The sequence below is a fragment of the Balaenoptera acutorostrata genome, chromosome 3 (genome assembly GCF_949987535.1).
Source record: "Balaenoptera acutorostrata chromosome 3, mBalAcu1.1, whole genome shotgun sequence".
Lineage (NCBI taxonomy): Eukaryota > Metazoa > Chordata > Mammalia > Artiodactyla > Balaenopteridae > Balaenoptera > Balaenoptera acutorostrata.
The window spans coordinates 95,841,706-95,857,434 of NC_080066.1; the positions used below are offsets into that span (position 1 = coordinate 95,841,706).

A 15,729-nucleotide genomic window follows, 5' to 3' on the forward strand; every position below is an offset into this window, starting at 1 on the left:
AAAAACCCACCTGGCTGGGACAGGGGGTCTCTGCCCAAGCTAGGACCCCAGTGCAGGTCCAGTTGACTAATTTTGTTAGGGGAACCACTGACCGAAACTGCCCGCCTTGGCCAGGCCCAATAATTACCACTCACATGAGTTATCTTACAACAGGAGGTCCTGGTAAGGAACACGTAACTAACAAGCTACCACCAACTCGAAGAATTTGGGAAAGGTCAAAAGGAGAGAGGAGACACCAGTCCATATGTCCTACCAACCTCCCAGAATCCTTCTCACTAGAATCCATCTTGGCTGAGTGATGCGTGCAGAACCAGGAAGGACCCTGAGTCAGAATGATAGGCCAGAGACAACCCGGAAACTAACTCCATTACCATAAATCCCAAGACTGTGAGCCATGCGTCATAGAAGTTCTCTTGGGTTCCCTTACCCTCCTGCTCTCCACCCGGGTGCCCCTTCCCAATAAAGTCTCTTGCTTTGTCAGCACATGTGTCTCCTCGGACAATTCATTTCCGAGTGTTAGACAAGAGCCCACTCTCAGGCCCTGGAAGGGGTCCACCTTCCTGCAACAATTTGGTAACGATATCAATGGACAAAATAAGCAAATATGTGTTGCTAATATAGTCAGATAAAATTTAAACAAATTTAAAAAGAAACTGTAATATATGCACATGGTTCTAAAATAAATGATAGAGAGAGGCTTATAATGAAAATAAATATCCCTGCCCCATCCTTTCCTGACCTTAGTCCTTTTCCCCAGAGGCATCCACTTTTAATATTTTATTTTCCCCTCTCTTTCCTCAATGAACTAGAGTGTAAACTGGTAGATATGGAGCAGTTGATGAAAAGCATTTAATTGTAATGTAAACCAGAAGAGCCAGTAACTTAAGCCCAATGCTGCTGATCTCTCCACATTGCAACAGTAGCCTCTCTGATTTATATGAGATATTTCCACATTCTGGAGTTCTCAAATTCCCCAAAGAGCATTACTGTTTATAACTTGAAAGGCACCTGATGGCTAAACACTGAATCTTTTAAGTAAAAGCTTTGTAATGGAAACACGTTCTAAAGAAAACATTCCTTAAGAAGAGCCAAAATGGCAAGTTCCAGGAATGAGGGAGAAAAGAGAAAGAGATTCTCTTCATTATTGTGTAACTTGTTGGGATGCCATCCATAGTTTGCTTAATAATAGTTATGTTTAAGGTGTACCAGTGAATTGCTGGTGGGGGTTGGGATGAAGGAGGCAGAGTAGCCTTGGAGAGGAGATAGCACTTGCCCTTGCAACTGTGTTGTGTGTCAAAGGGCTTTGAAAGAGGAAGGGGAAGGGTGCATTTTGGCTAAGAAAACTACAAGGAGTTCACTATTACAAGAGAGGAAAACATGTAGGGTGTATTATGAGAGGTAAGGCTGGGAAATAGGGTCCATGTTTCTGTTATGGTTTTTTGGTCATAAGCAAAATAACTGACTTGGCTAATGTAAACAAAAAGGATTTATTGGAAAGATGAGTGGCTCACAGAATTGATGGGAAAGCTGGAGAACTAGGCTTGGAAATAGGATCAAGGGCAGCTGCAGAACTCTAGGCAGCAGGAACTATTCAACTTTCTGTCAGAGTGACTGAGTGCCAGTACTTTTTTTTTTTTTTCCATCCCTGCATAATTTGACTCAGGATTCAAAATTCTGAGAGGGCATAATTGACTTTATATCATAAACCCACCCATCCAGGGCACCTTGATTTATTGTCCTACTGAGGCAGGCAACACTGTCCACAGTGGCGAAAAGGTAATTCCCAAAGGAATGTAAGTGCACTGAGGATATGTCATGTTGAGTTTATGTTTTACCCTATAGACTAAAGGAGACCATTGAAGAATTATGAATAAGAAACTAAGATGATGAGAAATGTAGATTTTAGATAATCCTGGTTTAAATTGGAGGATGGACTAAAAGGGGGCAAGAATAGTATGAGGGAGACTTGTACAAAAACTCTTGCATTGATTTGGGGGAGATGTTGAATGCTTGCATTTGACAAGGATATGGAAGTTGGTAATCTGAAGAGGAATACATTTTTGAAAGATATTTAGTAAGTAGAATGAATCAAAAGACCAATTGAATATGGGTGGTAAAGAGGAGGAAGAGTCTTGGTTGATCCCCAGGTTTCTGTTTTGAACATCTGTTTGGAAGTTGGTGCCATTTATAGACAGAATGCACTGAGAGGTCAGTTAGAGGAACAGTGATTCCATAGGAAGTTGAATTTTACATGTTTCCCATTAAGGATACATTTGGAATTTTGAAATGGATATATCTAATAGGCAGTTGGATGTATGTGGATATAGAGCAAGAAAAAGACCTGAGCTAGAGAGATTTGGAATGTATCACTATGTAAATGGTCTTTGAAGTCATGGACATGTACCATATTTTCAAGGCTTTGAGTATGGAGTATAAGAGAAAAGGAATGAGAATCACATTCCAAAAGGAGGGTAAGGAGAAAGAGGTACACACAGATACCAAGAAGGAGCAGACAAATAGGAAGAAAATTCATGTAAACCAGAAGATAATTCACTGTGGTTTGATGAACACATTGTGAACATATCAACTACAAACTATTTTTAAGAGCTTTACTAAGATATAATTGACATACCATACAATTCACCCATTTTAAAGTATACAATTTAGGGAATTCCCTGGCGGTCCAGTGGTTAAGAATCCATATTTCCACTGCAGGGGCCGCAGGTTTGATCTTTGGGGAACTATAGGATCCCTCATGCTGTGTGGCCAAATAAATAAATATACAATTCAGGTTTTTTTAGTATATTCTCAGGGTTGTGCAACCACCACCACAATCTAATTTTAGAATATCTTGTCTCTCCTGAAAGAAACACCATGCCCATTAGTTGTTACCCCTCACCTCCCTCATACCTCTTCCAGACCTAAACAACCAACAGTCTGAGTATTTCATTTTAATGGTATCATACACCACGTGTTATTTTGTGGCTGGCTTCTTTCACTTAGCATAAATTTTCAAGGGTCATACATGTTGTAGCATGTATCAGTACCTCATTCCTTTTTGTTGCTGTATCATATTGTATTATATAGATATCCCATGTTTTATTTGTCTACTCATCAGTTGATGGACATCTGGGTTGTTTCCACTTTTTGGCTACTATGAATAAAGCTGCTATGAACATTTGTGTATAACTGCTATGAACATTTTGCGTGAACACGTCTTCATTACCTAAGAGTGGAATTGTGGGGTCATATGGTAACTATATGTTTGACTTTTTGAGGAAGTGCCAAACTGTTTTTCAAAGTGACTGCATCATTAACCACAAATTATTTTAAATATTTCTTTAGCTAATACTTTGGATGTATAATTACTTTTAGGAGATATATATTTTTATAGCTTACTAAAATAAGGTGAACACTCTGTAGAAACCACCCAGGTCATGCAGTAGGATTTTGCCTACCATCTCAAAAGATCCTTCATACGCCCCAACTCCATCACAGTCCCTAGCTTCTCTCTAAAAGTAAGCACAATCCTGATAATCATATTATATCTGTATCTCTTCCACATAAAGAATTCTGGTTCTGAAGGATACAGAGGATGTTAGAATATCCTATAACTATTCCTTTGCTTTATCTACTTTATACATGCTGAAGTGTTATAATAGTGATACTAGTAATACTAGTAATCATCACCACCAAGTTATGATTACTGAAAAGAATTTTTTTCTGCATATATTGTCCCCATCCTGTCCACAATTTTTTTTTTTTTAAAACTTCACTTTTTTTTTTAATAGTAATCTTTTATTTATTTATTTATTATATTTATCTTTGGCTGTGTTGGGTCCTCGCTTCTGTGCGAGGGCTTCCTCCAGCCGCGGCAAGCGGGGGCCACTCTTCATCGCGGTGCGCGGGCCTCTTCACTATCCCGGCCTCTCCCGTTGCGGAGCACAGGCTCCAGACGCGCAGGCTCAGTAGTTGTGGCTCACGGGCCCAGTCGCTCCGCGGCATGTGGGATCCCCCCAGACCAGGGCTCGAACCCGTGTCCCCTGCATTGGCAGGCAGACTCTCAACCACTGCGCCACCAGGGAAGCCCCACAATTTTTTTAAAAAATATTTATTTATTTATTTAGGCTGTACCTGGTATTAGTTGCAGCATGCGGAATCTTCGTTGTGGCATGCGGGATCCTTTGTTGCAGCATGCAGGATCTTTTTTTTAGTTGCGGCATGCGGACTTCTCAGTTGCGGCATGCAGGATCTAGTTCCCCAACCAGGGATTGAACCCAGGCCCCCTGCATTGGGAGCGCGGAGTCCTACCCACTGGACCACCAGGGAAGTCCTGTCTCCACAGTTTTTGATTAATCATATTATATCTGTATATTTGTGCTTTCTGCTTTCCTTGTTAGATCCTGACTGATATAGGGGTGTACCACATAGTTTTTGAGATATGTCCTAAGAGGGTACCTGTAGTGCTTACTGCAATCATCTGTGATTTCTCCCAGAGACAGAAAATTACATTGCATGGATTTGTGTGGTCTTATCTGTGTCCTGCCACCCATGTAATGCCTGGAGGTATAAGACAAACCTGTTTTCAGAGATGCAGTTGGAATTAGATGAGGAAAACTTGCAAGGATGTTTTGGAAAATGGTATATTAATGAATTGTAACTGTAGGAAAGGAAGTGGTCTTTGGAGTGATATCTAATAAAACTAGACAGGGCTTCCCTGGTGGCGCAGTGGTTGAGAATCTGCCTGCCAATGCAGGGGACACAGGTTCGAGCCCTGGTCTGGGAAGAACCCACATGCCGCGGGAACAGCTGGGCCCATGAGCCACAATTACTGAGCCTGCGCGTCTGGAGCCTGTGCTCCGCAACAAGAGAGGCCGCGATAGTGAGAGGCCCGCGCACCACGATGAAGAGTGGCCCCCGCTTGCCACAACTAGAGAAAGCCCTCTCACAGAAACAAAGACTCAACACAGCCATAAATAAATAAATAAATAAATTAAAAAAAAAAAAAAAACTAGACAAAATTTGATAACCAAGGAGGAATTAGAAAATTAAAGTCAGGCAGATGACCGAAAAGCTGAATGTACACTGAAAATCTCCCTTCAGTAAGGGGGAGAAAAGGCCCAGTCACAATGAACTGCAAAGAGCAGTACTGTTGTATGACTCATTGCGAATGTTTAAAAAACAACATGGAAATCAAAGCACTGCCCATTAATAGTGCTTCTCATTATATGGCATGGATTAAATATTCTCTTTATTGTAATTTTTCTAAAATCTCAACAATATATAACTTTATTTTCATTCATCTCCATCTGTATTGCAGGCGCTGAATAAGTAATAGGAATTAGGGAAGAATGAGGAATAAATACATGAATTTCAAAAAATGTTCCTGGAAATCATCATGCAACTCTGATCTCAACCTTAAATAAAATAGTGGAATAAATATTTAAAAAGAAAAAATGTGTAAGCCTCTAAAGGATGAAGGAATTCTGACTAATCAACAGCAATGATAAATAATAAATAGTGGACCTTGCCAGATTGGCGTGAGTGGTTTTCTGGGGGGTTTTTGGATTTTAAATTCCAGGAACAAGAGAAGAAGAGAAGTATTAGATATTCTAGATTGGACTATCAGTAAAGCATTTCGAGCTAGCATCTTGTGAAATCTCAATTACGAGATTAATTTATAGTGATTTCCAGGTGAGAGTGGTAACTGGAAACTTTCAAAGAAGGCTTAGAGGAACAAATGAGCAATGAGAGGAAATTTTTTAAAACTTTTTCTTTTGTTGTGAAATATTCATAGACATGTATATAATGAAAACGCATTGTTTAAAGAAAACTCTAAAATGAACACCCAGTTCGAGAACTAAAGCATTGCCAGTAACATAGAACCTTACCTTGTATCATTTTCCGTCACAACTCCCTTCTACTTCCCCACCCCCAGAGATAACCATTTTTCTGACTTTTATGGCAATCATGTCCTTGCTTTTCTTTACAGTGTCACCATTACCTATGAATTCTCCAACAGACGAGTAGCTTTGCCTGTTTTTGAACTTTATATACATGGAATCATACTGGACATATTCTTTTTTTTTTTTTAATATTAATTAATTAATTAATTAATTTTGGCTGTGTTGGGTCTTCGTTTCTGTGCGAGGGCTTTCTCTAGTCGCGGCAAGCGGGGGCCACTCTTCATTGCGATGCGCGGACCTCTCACTATCGCGGCCTCTCTTGTTACGGAGCACAGGCTCCAGACACACAGGCTCAGTAATTGTGGCTCACGGGCCCAGCCGCTCCGCGGCATGTGGGATCCTCCCAGACCAGGGCTTGAACCTGTGTCCCCTGCATTGGCAGGCAGATTCTCAACCACTGCACCACCAGGGAAGCCCTGGATATATTCTTTTGTATATGGCTTTCTTTGTGCCACGCGGCTTGTGGGATCTCAGGGATTGAACTCCAGCCACTGCACTGAAAGCACTGAATCCTAACCACTAGACCACCAGGGAACTCCCATGTATCTGGCTTCTTTTTATTCAATATTATTTTGTTGTTATATATTGTGTGTGTCTATGTCTCATTTTCATTGCTATATGGTATCCCATTTTTGGTATATACCACAATTTATCCCATTTTTGTGTATTAGTTTTGCTGCAGTAAACAACCCTTCAATCTCACTGGCTTACAGTAACAAACATTTGTTTCTTGCTCTTGATACTTGTAAACTGTATCAGCTTTGGTTCTTTTCCATGTGTTTTCTCATTCCAGGACACAGAGTAAAGGAGCAAACTCTGGGACATGGCTTTTTTTTTTTTTTTTTTTTTAATTTATTTTTATTTATGGCTGTGTTGGGTCTTCGTTTCTGTGCGAGGGCTTTCTCTAGTTGCGGCGAGTGGGGGCCACTCTTCATCGCGGTGCGCGGGCCTCTCACTATCGCGGCCTCTCTCGTTGCGGAGCACAGGCTCCAGACGCACAGGCTCAGTAGTTGCGGCTCACAGGCTTAGTTGCTCTGCGGCATGTGGGATCCTCCCAGACCAGGGCTCGAACAGGTGTCCCCTGCATTGGCAGGCAGATTCTCAACCACTGCGCCACCAGGGAAGCCCTGGGACATGACTTTTTATGGAAGAGGTAGAAGCAATAGCTCTGACAGAAACTCATGGATATAATATATATTATGTCTACTCTGCCCACAGTCTATTGGCCAAAGCATATGTTATGGCCAAATCAAAAGCTAATTAGGTGGTATGTATATACCTCCCCCAGGAGGCATGACAAGTCACATGGTGGGAAAAGATATATAGTTCTTTGAAAAGGAAATGTGGTACAATTCATCACCACTATCAATGTTCCCATATTTGGTTGTCACAAACAGTGTTACTATGAGTTTCCTTGTATATGTAGCCTGGTGCAAATGTGCATGAATTTCTCCAGGAGTGGAACTGCTAGTTATGTGTGTTTTCAACTTTACTAGTCATGCCTACTGTTTTTCAAAATGGTTTTACATACCTACCAACAGTGTACAAGAGTTCCAAATGTGCCACATCCTTACTGACTCTAGGTAAAAGTTTTTGAATTTTAGGTAACATAATCTGGTAAGTAAATGGTTATAGCTCATTGTGGTTTTACAGAAAAATCTCTTTTCCATGCTCATTGTGGTTTTAATTTGCATTTCCCTAAATACTAATGAGATTGAACACTGTTATACATACTAATTGACTAGGAATTTTTTTGTGCCTGTTCAGATCTTTTGCCCATTTTTCTCCTACTCTGTTGTTTCCTTTTTCGCTTATCAAGGTATCCTTTGATGAATAGGAGTTTTTAACTTTGATGATGTCCAGTATATCATTGTTTTCTTTCAGTTAGTGCTTTTTTGTCTTAAGAACGTTTTTACTCCAAGTTTCTGAAGATATTTCCATTGTTATATCCTTTTGTTTTTGCCACTCGCATTTAGGTCTATAATACACCCGGATTGACTTTTAATTTAATTTAATTTTATTATTTTTTTCATAATTTAAGAATATTTTTATTTATTTTATTTATTTATTTTTGGCTGCTTTGGGTCTTCATTGCTGCGCATGGGCTTTCTCTAGTTGCAGTGAGTGGGGGGCTACTCTTCCTTGCGGTGCTTGGGCTTCTCACTGTGGTGGCTTCTCTTGTTGCAGAGCACGGGCTCTAGGTGCATGGGCTTCAGTAGCTGTAACATGCAGGCTCAGCAGTTGTGGCTCGCAGGCTCTAGAGTGCAGGCTCAGTAGTTGTGGCGCACGGGCTTAGTTGCTCCGCGGCACGCGGGATCTTCCCGGACCAGGGCTCGAACCCGCGTCCCCTGCATCGGCAGGCAGACTCCCAACCACTGCGCCACCAGGGAAGCCCCACAGCATTATTTTTAATTATGAAAAAATTTAGAAATAGCTTAGGCATTATAAGAAGAGTTAAATTAATTATGGTAAATCTACGTGAAGCATCCGTTAAAATGCTTATGAAGAATTTTTAATAATGTGGAAAAATGCTCATACTATATTATGCTTTAGAAAGCAATAATCAGCATTACAAATTAAATTTGTTTTTGAAAATCTATAGTTAAACAAGATGGGAAGAAAATGCACCCGAACACTATCAGTGGTCATCTCTGCATTGTGGGATTATGGCTGATTTTTTTTTTTTTAACTCTTTATCCAATTTTCAGTAATGAACACATAGTAATACTTTTTGAATTTGAAAAAGAGCAGTGTGTACTGAAAAAAAAAATTCATGTCTCTTGCAGGTAGTGTTAAAACCTGGAAGGAGGTATATAATGTCAAGTATGTGTTCTTTTTTTTTTTTTTTTTATCCTTATAAAAGACTTCTACAGACAAGTTTATTGACCTAGATGGAACATTTTAGAAAAACATTTTCTAAATGTTTACTGTAATGTATATTTAAATTTCCAAATGATAGTTAACCCAGGATTTTACAACTAAGCCTAGAATTTTGTTACCAAATGTAATAAAAAGCTTTTAAAACCCTTTAACAATCAATGGTATAAGTTTCACATTCTCCTGAATATATAAATTTGGTATACTTCACTTCTACTGATAACGTTTGTATTGTTTCTAAGAGACCTTAACTTTTAATTTTCTGGAACATATTATCGTTAAGTCACAAATAGTCTTTTTTTTTTTGGTGATAAGAATGAATAGCAGGAGCATTTGTTAAACCAAATCTAATATGAAACTGACTCGTGAGTAAATTTGAATTTTGAAACAGTAAAATAAGGTTTAATATAAAGCAAAATAAATTTTTTATGTTTATGATCTGCCAATTTCCCAGAAAAAGTTTTGTGGTGACTTTAGTTATATACCAGATATATTCAAATCACCAATGGACAACACATATTTTATTCAGGTGCCATCTGAAAGTTTTAAAAATTTGTTGACATAATATCACTGAACTGTCCACTTTAAAATGGTTGAAATGATAAATTTTCTGTTTTGTGTATTTTACCACAATTTTTTTAAAATGTGTTATTTTAAGTATGTATTCTTAGTTCCCCATTTCACTACATTCCAAGAAGGAATTCTTAAATCATTGTAGAGTATGTTCCAGAGAGACCTCGGGATTGGAATTGCAGCTGTTCTCTTCTACACTTAGGATGTTTATGATGGCTGATTTGCTAATGTTTTTCAGGCTGGTAAGTCTCATTTATCTGGGTTGTTAGAACTGAGGTAGTTCTTGAGTGAGGGTGATATAGTCGGTTTTCTAAAGTGATTTCCCTGAGGAAGAGGGAGAATTGACAACTCCTACTCAGGTATTCTGTCCTTCAGGAGAACTCTGATGTCCTCCCCCACCACCACCCCAAATTGAGTTAGGAGTGTCACTTAGCTCCCCCATGCTTATCACTATCTTTGCACTCACTGCATTGAGTCATACTGATTGGTTTTGGGGTCTGTCTTCCTCAAGCTGCAATCTTTAAGCGAGAACCAGGTCTTGCTTAACTTCATAGGCCAGTTGTCTGGTGCATGGTCAATATTTGATATGTTTGATGAATAAAGGGGGAGCGAATGAATGAATGATGAACAGGTTGTAGGAGATGGCAGGCTGGTACAGTGGAACGGGATTTGATGCTATATCAGAGAGGGGATTTGGCAGGTGGTCACACTGGGGAGTTAAGGGAATGTGTATCAGATTTTAGAGGTGAGACTCTCGGATGGACCAAATGACACAAGGGAAAGCATTCCTTGTGATGACGCCAGCCAAGAGGGAATGACAGGAATTTCTACTGGTGAAAAGATAATTTCTCAAGTCTGTGTTTTTCACAGTCTGTCCCAGCGCTGCCAGCATCACAACCACTGTGTGCTGATTTATAATACAGATTTCTGGTCCTCCTGTCAAGCCCTTCCAGTTTTCAGAACTGGGCTTAAGGAATTTGCCTTTGAAAAGCTCCCCAGGTGGTACCCTAAAGTAAGGGGGCTCTGGAGTAGGTGATTTAGTGCTAGCATCTGAGCCCCTGTAATAATTTGCTCTGTAAAACTGTGTGTGAAGCCCGAAGCCCCTACCCATACAACAAACACTGTGACTTTACCCTCAGAGATTGCTCCTCAGTGAGTTTAGGATGAATCCTGAGAATATATGTAGTTAAAAAGTAGGTGTAGGGACTTCCCTGGTGGTGCAGTGGTTAAGAATCCACCTGCCAGTGCAGGGGACACGGGTTTGATCCCTGGTCCGGGAAGATCCTACATGCCACGGAGCAACTAAGCCCATGTGCTACAACCACTGAGCCTGCGCTCTAGAGCCCGTGCTCCACAACAAGAGAAGCCACCGCAATGAGAAGCCCGCGCATTGCAACGAAGAGTAGCCCCTGCTTGACACAACTAGAGAAAGCCAGCATGCAGCAACGAAGACCCAACGCAACCAAAAATAAAATAAATAAATAAAAATTAAAAAAAAAAAAGGTGTAGGACTTCCCTGGCAGTCCAGTGGTTAAGACTCTGTGCTTCCACTGCAGAGGCCGCGGGTTTGATCCCTGGTTGGGGAGCTAGGATTCCACATGCCGCACAGAGAGGCACACACACAAAAAAGCAAGTCCAGCAAGCACAGAATGTATTTGGACATACCTAGGTGTCCAGTTTGACTGGGGGTGAGAATTTTTTTCCCAGCAATTGATGAAAGTATTCTCGGAACCCTCTAATTTGTTATATATTTTGGCCAGTCTGTGATTTATTTACTCTATGCAAAAAATGTGCTAAGTATTGTGAGAAATTAGACATAGCTTTTACGTTAAAGGCTTTTATAATTGGAAAAATAAGATGTGTGGAAATAATTGTTGTAATAACACAGCTCTCAGATTCACATGCTGGGACCTTCTAGTAAGGATCTAAGAATGGGGGAGATCAGGATCAAGCAGGGAGTGCTGGGATGAAGCCCCATCATTGAGTCCAAAGAACATAATTTTGGGATTGGTCTCTGAAGATCCCAAAGTGAGGGGTCAGGACATGGTTGCAGGATTTCTTATCAGTGCAGATACTGGCCAACAAGTAGAAAAGAGAGAATCATATGAGTCAGTGTAAGCAATACTGCAAGAAATGATAGTTTGAAACTGTGTAAGGGGTCAGAGCTTTGGCTGAGAAATATGCTCCAGGGGCAGGCTGCAACCCTGGCAGGAAACTGGAGTGAGAACCAGGGACCTAGGCCAGAAGTCTTTGTCTAGACTGCACATTGGAGGGGTAAACAGGAAGACTCAATTCATTGTTCCTGCAGACATCCAAGACTGTTCACACAAGGCCTAGGGCAGAAGACACATCCCCATTAGAGGACAAGGAACAGAAATTGTGCCAGGCAAGGTCCTCATTAGTTTGGGGCTGGTGGGGCAAAGTCTGCAAGTAGCAGGCTCTCAGTGCCTACAAATGTCTGGGACGAGCTGGAACAAGCAGGAAGCAGTTCATGTAAGAATGGGACTTTTGCATAAGAGAGGTATAGATCCAATTTGACTGGAGTTAACAAGAGAGTAGGGGGAATCAAAAAGAGTTTCACGGAGGAGTGAGAATTTGAAAAGAGCTTGAGAAATCAATGCTAAGTTTGAAAAATGAAACTTACTGGTCTGAGTTAACAAGGTCACATCTGGAGCCCTTCTTATGATTAAAATTATGTAGCAATTCATCAAAATTGTGGCCTAGTGACAGAGTTAAATTATTTTCATTATTTGTATGCAATTGAATCCTAGAATTTTTCAAAAATCTGAAACTGAGCAGGACCCCATGGGGCCCTCCTGGGTATAAATCCTCTCTGTGTTCCCGATTTCTTGTTTGTAGGAAATAGGCTTCAGCCCCCTAGACTTTCCCTGAGTTCCAAAGGGCAGATTCAAACAATTGCTAATCATGGAAGTGAAGGGATGCAGAAACAAAGGAGGAGCAGTCAAGAAACAATAGTACATGATGGGGCAAGGTCGTGGTTCCTCCCAAACGAATATACCTAACAATATCTTTGAGTTCTGCAGCAACTAAGGCCCCCACCCGGGTGGAGGATGGTAACTTCAGGCTGAGCACAAGATTCCTGGAACACCACCTTGTTACCTTACCACTAACCAATCAGAAGAAAGTCACACACACCCTGCAGCCCTCACCTCAAATTTTACTTATAAAAATTCCTCCCTGAAAACCACTGGAGGCGTTTAGGATTTTTGGGCCTGAGCCAACCATTCTCCTTGCTTGGCCTTGCAATAAACTTTTCTCTGCTCCAAACTCAGTTTGAACAGTTTGTTTGGCCTCACTGTGTGACACAAACTTCTGTTTGGTAACAATTTCTGAATATATACTGTTTTATTCCAGTGACTTTTTTTTCCTGGTATAGAGACAGGAAGGAAGGGGGCAGGACACAACAGTTAAAAGAATGACACAGCTGCTGAGAATATGACAAAAACTGGTTAGAACCAACTAGGCCCAAGATGGTAGAAGATTTGACTTCCGGTAGACCTTGAGACTTATTATACGTTCATTGTAATATATTAGCATGCTAAATGACTCACCCACAGGTGCCATGACAGTTCCAAGGCTGACCATAAAAGGCCAAAAAGTGGGCTGTGGCCCAATTGCTGGAAATCCCTGCCCATTCCCCAAAATACTTAAAATAATCCTCCCACTCCTTACTGTATGAAATTACCCAGCTCATAAAAACTAACAACCCCATACCCCAGGGCCCGCTCTCACCTTCTGAGAGGGACCACATTCTGCCTATGGAATGTGTATCTCTCTAAATAAACTTGCTTTCACTTTACTCTGGCTCGCTCTTGAATTCTTTCCTACCTGAAGTCAAGCACACCCTCACTTGGTGGCCCATCCCAGGAACTCACCTGAGACCTGGGAAATGACCATTCTCTCGCTCCCCCTTCTCCTGTAATAGTATCTTACTATAAAAATATCAAACATACACAAAAGTTATTTTACAACGAATACTACATCAACCACCTAGATTCTACAACTGCCACCTTATATATATATATATATATATATATATATATATATATATATACACATTTTATATATATATATTTTATTTATATATATATATTTTTAAAATTTATATATATATAAATATATATATATATTTTTAATTAATTTATTTATTTATCCTCTCTGTGTTCTGATTTCTTGTTTGTAGGAAATAGGCTTCAGCCCCCTAGACTTTCCATGAGTTCCAAAGGGCAGATTCAAACAATTGCTAATCATGGAAGTGATTATATATATATATTTTTAAATATATATATATTTTAAATTTATTTAAATTTATATTTATATATTTTAAATTTATTTATTTATTTTTGGCCATGTTGTGTCTTTGTTGCTGTGCGCGGGCTTTCTCTAGTTGCGGCGAGCAGGGGCTACTCTTCGTTGCGGTGCGCGGGCTTCTCATTGCGGTGGCTTCTTTTGTTGCGGAGCACGGGCTGTAGGCACATGGGCTTCAGTAGTTGTGGCATATGCGCTCAGTAGTTGTGGCTCGCGGCTCTAGAGTGCAGGCTCAGTAATTGTGGCGCATGGACTTAGTTGCTCCACGGCATGTGAGATCTTCCCGGACCAGGGCTCAAACCCGTGTCCCCTTCATTGGCAGGCGAATTCTTCTTTTTTTTAAAAAATAAATTTATGGGCTTCCCTGGTGGTGCAGTGGTTGAGAGTCTGCCTGCCAATGCAGGGGACACGGGTTCGAGCCCTGGTCTGGGAAGATCCCACATGCCGCGGAGCAATTAAGCCCGTGAGCCACAATTACTGAGCCTGTGCGTCTGGAGCCTGTGCTCCGCAACAAGAGAGGCCGCGATGGCGAGAGGCCCGCGCACCGCAATGAAGAGTGGCCCCCGCTCGCCGCAACTAAAGAAAGCCCTCGCACAGAAACGAAGACCCAACACAGCCAAAAATAAATAAATAAATTAAATTAAAAAAAAAAAAAAAAGAGCAAAAAAAAAAATAAATTTATTATTTATTTATTTATTTATTTTTGGCTGCATTGGGTCGTCATTGCTGCACACGGGCTTTCTCTAGTTGCAGCCAGTGGGGGCTACTCTTCGTTGTGGAGCACTGGCTTCTCACTGCGGTGGCTTCTCTTGTTGCGGAGCACGGGCTCTAGGTGTGTGGGCTTCAGTAGTTGTGGCATGCAGGCTCAGTGGTTGTGGCTCGCAGGCTTAGTTGCTTCGCGGCATGTGGGATCTTCCCGGACCAGGGCTCAAACCTGTGTCCCCTGCATTAGCAGGCGGATTCTTAACCACTGCACCACCAGGGAAGCCCGCCACTTTATATTTTGATGGTTTTCAGAGTAAGTTAAAGACAACAGAACACTTCACCCCAAACACTTGAACATACATAATATTAAGCAGTGTTCAGCATTTGGTTATTTATTTATTTTTAGGTAAAATTTACATACCATGAAATGTGCAATCATAAATGTACCATTTGATGAGTTACAGCAAATATTCACAACTATGCAACCAAAATCCTCTATCAAGATTCAGAAGATCCAGAGCATTAGTCCAGAAGGTTCCTTCATACCCCTTCTCAGAAACATTGCCTCCACCTTTCAGAAGCAACCTCTGTTCTGTTTTTTCCATCATAGATCAGTTTTGCCTATCCTAGAACTTCATGGAAACATATTATACAACACGCGCTCTTTTTTTTTTTTAATGAATTTATTTTATTTATTTATTTATTTTGGCCGCGTTGGGTCTTCGTTGCTACACACAGGCTTTCTCTAGTTGCGGTGAGTGGGGGCTACTCGTTGTTGTGGTGCACGGACTTCTCACTCTGGTGGCTTCTCTTGTTGCTGAGTACGGGCTCTAGGCATGTGGGCTTCAGTAGTTGTGGCATGCAGGCTCAGTAGTTGTGGCTCACGAGCTCTAGAGCGCAGGCTTGGAAGTTGTGGCACATGGGCTTAGTTGCTCCGCGGCACGTGGGATCTTCCCAGACCAGGGCTCGGACCTGTGTTCCCTGCACTGGCAGGCAGATTCTTAACCACTGTGCCACCAGGAAAGCCCTAAATCTATTTTAGTTGGCCTTCTCTGACACCACTCCAGCAAGGGAACGTAGGGGGTGCCATCTTGTTACCGCCAGGTGGAGGTAGAAATCCAGGTTCCTCACTTGGTTTCCATTGATATTAAATGAAGGGGCTCATCATTACTGCTGATTGGGGGGTTGGAGTTCCAGATCTTCTCATGGTCTCCACTGATGCCTTGGGGTAGTGATCCTTGTTATTCCCAGATGGGGATGAAAGTCTTGGCTCCCCACT

At 41.1% G+C, this 15,729-nt stretch overlaps 1 protein-coding gene and 1 long non-coding RNA gene across 4 annotated transcripts in view; one reads left to right on the top strand and one right to left on the bottom strand.

Annotated features, from left to right (window-relative positions):
- The window catches only part of EXD1 (exonuclease 3'-5' domain containing 1), a 74,947-nt gene that overhangs the window by 52,182 nt on the left and 7,036 nt on the right, over nucleotides 1-15,729 (top strand). The window lies entirely within an intron of this gene.
- LOC130707647 (uncharacterized) overlaps nucleotides 1-15,729 on the bottom strand; it is a 53,788-nt gene that overhangs the window by 13,990 nt on the left and 24,069 nt on the right. The window lies entirely within an intron of this gene.